The sequence below is a fragment of the Hippoglossus stenolepis genome, chromosome 3, assembly GCF_022539355.2.
Source record: "Hippoglossus stenolepis isolate QCI-W04-F060 chromosome 3, HSTE1.2, whole genome shotgun sequence".
In the NCBI taxonomy this organism is placed as follows: domain Eukaryota; kingdom Metazoa; phylum Chordata; class Actinopteri; order Pleuronectiformes; family Pleuronectidae; genus Hippoglossus; species Hippoglossus stenolepis.
Genome location: NC_061485.1, coordinates 4,036,247 through 4,043,799, shown reverse-complemented (window position 1 = coordinate 4,043,799; position 7,553 = coordinate 4,036,247).

Genomic DNA, 7,553 nt, shown 5'->3' with positions numbered 1-7,553 from the left:
CCCTCTCCTCTCTGCAGCAGCTGTGTGAGGTAATGTCTGTCTGTGTCTGTGTAACACCCTGCAAGAAAAACAAATCCACCTGTCTCTCTCTCTCTTATGTTTTTTTCTATCTCATTATCTCTCTCTCTCTGTCTTTTGGTCTGTCTGCCCCCCCCCCCACCTTTACCTCCCTCTCTCTGTCTCTCTCTCTCTCTCTCTCCCCTCTGTCTGCACTCGTCTTTTCCTCACTCGCCCACCCCCTGCTACTCCCCCGCTCCCGTTTGAGGCTCGATGCAGTCGACTATTAAAAATGTCCTCTGTCAAGATGAGATTGTGTCGAGCACAAAGAGGCTGCGGGAAACAGGCGGGAGGTAAAGTAGAAAAAAGGGTAGAGAGATCAAAAGAAGAACAATGGATGGAAACACAATAAAGAAAACAGGAGGAGTGGAAATTAAATCACACACGCACTTAACATTTTCAATGTGACATATTTATTCGTCTCTTTAACCTGAATAGTGAGGTTCCCCCTGAGGCTTTGAACATGCTTCTCTGGGCTTCATGTTAACAGATGTGCACAGGTTTCATTAAGAAATGTTCACATGCAAGTTTATTTTATTCTCAGACACAATCATTGAGTCAAGGCTGAGATGAGTCCACGTCGGAGCAGTTTTCAAGATGTACAAGTACAAAGTACAGATACAAAGTACGAATGAACAGAATGAAGTGAGAATAAACTGAAATGACGCAGCATTTCAGTTTATTCTCTCTTCCTTATTCAGAGGACGTCGTATCGGTCGCATCTGGCTGATACGACATCCACTGAATAAGGTCAGTGTTGGTGCTGTTGTTGATCCAGCGCATTGCTGCTTCACACAATCACGTTAATTTAGTTATTAATTGATGGTGTCTGACCACGAATCAGGATTTTAACGGTCAACTTTAACCCTGATGTTATGGCTGTGTGCGTCTTGTGTGTTGCAGGTGAAGTGCATAAACTCTGGAGCTAGTCAAACATACAAAAAGTAAACTTCAAGAACTGTATGTGTCCTAATAACCTCTGATTAATGTTGGTGTTTATTGTAAACATTTAGAGTGAGTGCAGGTTAGCAGGGCAGTGGGGAGGGATGACACGCTGTCAAGATCAATAATTTTGCTATCCTATCCATCCTATGCTATCCTATCCATCCCCGCCACACCTTTGACCCTACATGCCTTTGATCCTCCATGCCTATGATCCTACAAGTCTTTGTTACTTGATACTTTACCCTTGACATTGTATGGTCATGAGGCCAATCAACGTAAAACTGACAAAAAGAAGCTCATTAGCACAGCCACGAAAAAAGAGAAGTTGATTTTCCTTCATCCTGTTCCCCACATATTCTGAAAGGAATAAAACCCAGCAACATGTCCTTCCTGACCCTTGGTGTCCTTGGAGGCACCACTGTGACTAAAACTGTGAGTCGATTTGACCATTTCCTCCCACCTGGAGAGAGAAATGCACATATTGATAAGGATAACAATTCAGCACCCATGGTTACCACTGAACTGCCAAAATCAGAAACTAGCGTTGAAGAGAAAGAGGACAATCCTTTGGCCACTTCAGAATCAGAGCCTTCAGCTGTGTTCAACAATGAAGAACAGGATGACATTGGACCTGCAGCAGCTGTGTTAGACGTTGCAGCATCATTGGATATGACCAGTACTGCAGCTGTGTCCCAAGTTGCTTCAGCTCTGTATAACGCTGCACACACTGTGCACCATGCTATGTCAGAACTGGAAAGGACCTGCCCCTCTTCTATTTTGTCACACGTTGCAGCACCACCGGCAGAAACCACTGCTGCAGCTGTGTTCCACCTTTCTAAAATCTTGTTCGAAGCTGCAGATGCTGTGCTCCACTCCTCAGTAGCACTGCACCAGACCGGTTCGACTGTAGCTCTGTTTGACACTGCAGCGGCTGCCTTTAACACTACAGCTCTACAAGATGAGACAAGTGCCTCAGCTGTGCTCAACTTGGCTCTACATTTGTACATTGCTGCATATGCTTTGCACAACGTCTCAGCAGCACTGGAGTCAACCAGTGCTTCAGCTGTGTGCAATATTGATGAAACCTGGTACAATGCTGCAGTCGATATAAACAACGCTGCAGCAGCACTGCATGAGACCAGTCCTGCTGGAACTGTGTTTGGAACTGCAGTAGCTGTCTTGGATGTAACAGTAGCAGTGGATGCGAACAGTGCTCAGGCATGGTTACCCGTTGTCGCAGCTGTGTTCAACGATGAAGAAGAACAGGATCAGATTAGACCTGCAGCAGCTGTATTAGACGTTGCAGCATCACTGGATACGACCACTGTGACTAAAACTGTGAGTCGATTTGACCATTTCCTCCCACCTGGAGAGAGAAATGTACATATTGATAAGGATAACAATTCAGCACCCATGGTTACCACTGAACGGCCAAAATCAGAAACTAGCGTTGAAGAGAAAGAGGACAATCCTTTGGCCATTTCAGAATCAGAGCCTTCAGCTGGTTTCAACAATGAAGAAGAACAGGATCAGATTGGACCTGCGGCAGCCGTGTTAGACGTTGCAGCATCGCTGGATACGAACAGTACTGCAGCTGTGTCACCTGTTGCCACAACTTTGTTGGACGGAGCAGGTGATGGCTTTGGAGTTATCATCCCTCGAAGAGACCGGTCCTGCACAAACCTGAGACGAAGGAAACGGTCAACTTGACTCCATGTGAATAATAGAACTTCCCATGGATAACAAAGCACAAACCTACTTCTATGAATTGTTTATATTGGTTTGGTTTGATATTTTGTTGCACTTTTTTTGGTGTGGCGCCAAAATTGTGTCATGAGGGGCTGCCCCGTTGAAATGTTACCAGTGGAAATAAAAGCTGCCTTCAAATAGTCCGACTACACAGTGTAAAATCAATAAATACAGGTAGATGTGGGTTTACTCCGGCTGCTCCGGTCTCCACCACACATGCAATTAAAAGTAAATAAAACTTAACGATTTCTACTTAGTATCTATTTTCTTTTATATACCAGTAGCATTGCACCCTTTGGGCCAAGGGAGCTTCCGATGCATGGAAACCTGCTGCTGTGTTCAAAGGGGGCGACCCTCTCCTGACACTCAGCTGCAGGCCCATCAGTATCTCACCCATTGTATGGAATGTATCTGAAAAACTTGTTGCTAAACAAATCATTACTTATTTAAACAATAGCACCTTCCCCCTGCACTCAATGCAATTCGGACATAGGGCTAATCACTCAACAGAAACGTGTCCTGAGACCAAGTTGGGGTTGTGGGGGCCATGCTTTCAGACCCATGATATCCATTTGACCAAATCATCAAATCTTACTGCATAAACTACACAATTGCAGTTTTGTTTTCTGAACCTCATCGAATTTTATTGGTTCGTAAAATGTCCTGTAATGAAAACACTTTCTTTTGTAGTTTCCCCTCGGTCTTGCTGAGGACGGAGGACGTCACACCTTGTTGAGCCCAATGAGGAAACCTGATTGGTGAATATGGGCTGATTGAAATTTACTAGATCTAGATTTTTATTCGGATCTGCACCAAATTTCATACACTCATCAGTCCCCTAAACAATAAACATGCCTGATTTTCTTTCACCAAGATCCATAAATTATCCTCTAAAGAATCTACTTAAGGTTGAAAACGCTCTATCGCACAATTTTAAAGAGTAGTAAAAAAAACAAAGTCCCGGATCTCCACTTTGATCTGGATTCACACGAAAAAGGGTGGAAACATAACCTCCTTGGCGAAGGTAGAAAGTTTGTTGACTCCACATCTTCCTGTAATAATGGAATTAATTAAACGTGATTCTCTGAATACAGGCATTGGAACAATTACACTGAACGTATTCGACCAACCTGATGAATGCCCCGAGATCTAGGCTCAAAAATAGAGTTGACCTGGCCTTTGCAGTGAGTACCCCTCATCTCTGGAACCTCTTACCTATAGATATCAGAAGCCGTCAGACCCTTGAAACATTTAAATTATCCCTAAGTCCCTACTTCTTCTCACTGGATTTCAATTCAAGTTAAACAGTTAATATTGTTGCCTCTTTATGACCCACAACAGCAAAGGAGACAATCGGGGAGAAATTGGCCTTTTCTGTATAACTCTTCTCACTTTCTGTGGTCGGGTCTCATTACCCACCAAGTCCCTTGAAACGATTCTATTACCTGCTAGACGGCGCTGGTTGGTTTATAACACAACATTTTATGTCGTCCTTGTAACCAGTCCAGACTTTCTTTTCAATTCACAATTTAACGTCGTGATGTGAGACATTTTATTCATATTATCTCCAATTCTCCAGAGAATAATGAATGGATATTGATCGAAGAAGTTCGAGCCAACGTTTGAGTGTCTTACGAACCTCTCGCTCTATAGAGACCACAGCGGAATATCCCTTTATCAGCAGAACTTGAGCAGAGGAAAGCAGGTGGGACAAATAAAGTGTGTGTGTGTGTGTGTGTGTGTGTGTGTGTGTGTGTGTGTGTGTGTGTGTGTGTGTGTGTGTGTGTGTGTTTGTCATTGTATAATCAGACTAATCTGATTACAGTGTGACAGATTTGATGCCTCTCAGTTTCCTGTCTGCCTCTCAGTGTCTGTGCAGGCAAACTCATCGTCCTCTTAAGGAGAAGACTGGCTGTCTCACCGATCAGCTGTCTGTCTGTCTCTCCGTCAGTCTGAGTGGACGGTCGTCTGTCCTCTTTCTGTTTTACTCCTTCTGATCATCTGTCTGTGTGTCTAAAACGTCTCTCTCTCAATGTGTGTGTGTGTGTGTGTGTGTGTGTGTGTGTGTGTGTGTGTGTGTGTGTGTGTGTGTGTGTGTGTGAAGAAAGTCCCGGTTAAAAGGCTGAAACTGCAGCACTGGATAAGCCTATTACACTGTGTGAGTGTGGGTGTGTGTGTGTGTGTGTGTGTGTGTGTCTTTTTCTGGGAGGTTTTTGGTCTTGTTGATTACTCATCGCTCCAATAAAGCACATGCACTAACACACACACACACACACACACACACACACACACACAGTGAGTAAAGCTGTGTGTGACTGATAGGGTTTCCTAACACACTGTCTCTGTTCTGGCTGACTGATGCTTAGTGTGTGTGTGTGTGTGTGTGTGTGTGTGTGTGTGTGTGTGTGTGTGTGTGTGTGTGTGTGTGTGTGTGTGTGTGTGTGTCTGACATGTTAGTTCTATTTGTTCCCCTTCTTTCTTTCTTTCTTTCTTTCTTTCTTATTTCCTGTCTATATTTACCCTTTCTTTCCTTTTTTGTATTTCCTCTCATCTTGTGTTTGTTCTCTCCTCTCTGTCTCCTCTTCCCTCCTTCGCCCTCTCTTGTCCTTCTTTACTTTCATCCCTTTCTTCTCTCCTCTTATTCAAATTTTCCTCATCTCTTTTCCTCTCCATCTCTAATCCCTAGCTCATAGCTTTTCCTCCTGTTTTTCCTCCTCTCATGTCTTCCACTGCTTCCCCCCTCCTCTCTCTCTCTCTCTCTCTCCCCCTCTCTCACACTTGCACTCTCTCTGTCTGACACTACACCTCTCTTTCCTTCACATCCTCCTCCCTCTTTTTTCCCTTTTCATGCTCCATCCATCCCCCTCCCTCGGCCTCATTATTCGGTATAATCGGTTGTCTAGACAGTGACTCCCCACACAGATCACACCTGAGAGAGCACGACGGAGGGGGGCAGACAGAGCGAGAGAGAGAGGGAGAGAGAGAAAAAGAAGAGAAGCAGGAAATGAGACGGAAGAGAGGGAGAGAGGAGGTGATAAAATGATTTGCTTTCCTCCCCTGAAACCCTCCAGTCATTCGAGAGGGAGAGACGTGTGAGACAGAAAACACATGATTGAAGGAGGGAGGGAGGAAAAGAGAGAGAGAGAGAGAGAGAGAGGAGGTGGTGCAAGAAAGATGGAGATGAGAGGAACAAGGATGGAGGAGAAAAAGGAAGAAATGGAGAAATCAAAGAGTGAAGAGTGTGACACACACACAGGCTGCTTGACAACAGAAAATGTATTAATTTGTGCGTGTGTGTAAACCTCGCCTCCTCCGTGTTAGCAGACGGGACATGTTACACTTTTCTCAAAGATGGTTTCTGTCATTTCAGGTCGTTCTCATCAGACTGATGTTTGTTCAAGTGTTCATGTTTCTGATCAGTTTGGTTTGAATTAGTTATTTGATCATATAAAATGACTGAATCTGCCCCTTCTCCCTGATCCTCGCCTAAATTTTATTTTTCGTTCTTGACTTATGTCCCATCCGTCCGTCAAGTTTCCATCAAATCAGTTTCGTCGTTTTTGTGTAATCCTGCTGACGGGCAAACAAAAGGCAATGAAAACATAACCTCCCGGGCGGAGGTGAAGACGGTACATTAGTCACATTTGCACACACAACTTTGTGGTCGTTAATCCTCACACAAATATACAACTGAACCAAGTGTCTACAGTGTGGGTGTGTTGTTGTTTTAAAAGAAACAGCTGCAGTTTAGCTCAGTAGATTCTTAATGAGAGCAACAGCAACACCAGCCTGTTCGTTGTATTGTGTGATCCACCAAACTCAATTCACCTATATGGAAGACCATTAGTGCCACGCATAAATATGAGAGTTTCTCGATGGCTTTAAGTCTTTTGTCCACTTTGACGTCACTTTTTGAAACGAGTTAACAGACAGAACTAAAACAAGCAAGAAAAAACAACTCACAAAACATTTAACACATGTGTCAAAAGTTGATCTTTGAGTCAAATGAATATATTCATTTATTTAATCATCACACAGTGAACAACAAAACACAAAATACAGTAAACAAGTTCAGCCTCATCAAGCAAATCACAGCATGAACAGTAATATTTTCTCCCAGGATCATTTCACATTTTGCATAAGAAAACTACAAATGATTAGAAAAACATGTTCTTGAGTAAAAGTTAAAGTACCATATCAATTTTTCCACTTGACTAAAAGTAAATATTTCAAAAACTTTTAAAAATAGTAAGTATTTAAAGTAAAAGTACATGTGGCCTGTGCGGCCTTTTTGTGCTACTTTTAAAAGTACTTTGTGAGTATGTAACACAATGCATTGTAAAAATGTAATGGATTTAAAAGTACAGATGTCTGCTGATATATGTAGGGAAGTAAAAGTGTAAAGTACCTGAAAATAAATCTACTTAAGTACAGATACATGAAAATACTAATACTGGAGTACTGCAATAAGGTAAATGTGCTTTGTAACATCCCACCACTGGTTGAAGTATATAATGAGACATTTTCTAGTAAATTAGATTGTCTATGCAGGCGTGAATGTGAACATGAACTGTTTTATTAAGACTGGACACATTTTAACATTCGGTACGGTTCAGCTTACTGAGTAGAATAAATGAATGAGAATGAGAAAGTAATACAATGAGACTGTAAGTAATACTCATGTCAGGGTTTTCAAAAGGCCGATGATTGAAGGGATGAATCAGTTATTACGTCTGGTTTTCCTGCATCCTGGGAAAATGTATCTGTGTCGTGAACTCAGTGACCGAGGGGGTGACGGGAAT